Here is a 1,247-nt window from a genome sequence, read left to right as displayed (position 1 = left end):
ATACAACAGAACCTTCTTCTTTCTTTAGGTATGATGACAGAAGCTCTTGGGTGCCAGTCATATGTCTCGAGCATCCTGAGTCCACGACCCAAGTAGACACATGCTGCTTCTTCTGCATTTAGAGAACGTTTAATTTGGGTACCCACTTCCAATTGGGTCCCTTAACATTAGGTTGTTTAAAGTATGYCATAGCCTCTTTTGGTTTGGTCTTCTTGTTCTTTGAAGAAGAATTGCCAACTTGTTTTTTGTTCACCCCGGATTCATGGTTCTTGGGGTGAGAGACTAAACAGGAAGAATGGTGAATATGATTAGATAAAGCATGCATGATATTGAAACATCCACAAAAGGTAACATTGCAAGAAGCTTTCTTGAATTTTTCATTAAAATAATCAAAGAGGGGTACAAAACTTTTATTTTTAGAGCCCTTCTTAGGTATTGGCTTCTTTTTACAAGACTCCTTCCCTATTCTAGGCTCCTTTTTGAAATCCTTTTTAAAACTCTTCTGTATTGATCCCCTCTTTGGTTTTCCTGCAATAACATAGACAGAAGCAGAGTTGGATTCAGGCCATTTTTTCAATTGTTGCCAAGTGTAATTTGGTCTTTGAGTTGCAGAGGAAGAGCATTGAGAGTTACTTTGTCTTTGATTTTCCTTCTTTCTTTTCTCAAGATCAATATTAGTCTCTACAACTTGTGTAGGACTTTCTTCATGATCAGAGGCATATTCATGCTTAGAAATATCATTTTCAGTGAGCTCTGGGAAATCTGGGTTAACATTTGTGGCTTCTGTGATGTGTTTTGGAAAAAATTCAAGAGCCTCTGAGGATAACTTTCTCTCAAGAGGATGAATAGTACACACAAAAGCACAGTCTTCTTAAGTTTCTGGTTGTCCAAACTTAGAAATTCCTATTTGACTCTGTCTCATAAATCTCCATGGAATGGAATCATTCTTTTCAGAAGGTGAGAAAGAGTCAATATAGTCTTCAAAAGCAACATTTTCCATTGTTAAACAAGTTTTTGTGTCTGGAGCAACCAACAGCCTTCTTCTTTTGAAAATGGACTTAGTGTTAAGAATGTTACTTTTAAGATTCTTTRAGGATCTAAAGGTACTCTCAAGAGTTTTGTTGGATTTAAAACCAGGTTTGTTGTAAATTCTGAGAAACCCATACCTCTTCTGCCCATATTAACTTTTATCTTTTTATAAACATTTTGAGCCTCTTGAAACTTTCTAATTTTGAGCTCTCTGTCAA

This window comes from Cynara cardunculus (genome assembly GCF_001531365.2).
Source record: "Cynara cardunculus var. scolymus isolate 2C chromosome LG 13, CcrdV1, whole genome shotgun sequence".
In the NCBI taxonomy this organism is placed as follows: domain Eukaryota; kingdom Viridiplantae; phylum Streptophyta; class Magnoliopsida; order Asterales; family Asteraceae; genus Cynara; species Cynara cardunculus.
The sequence above is the reverse complement of the archived record's forward strand: the minus strand, read 5'-3'. Positions refer to the sequence as shown.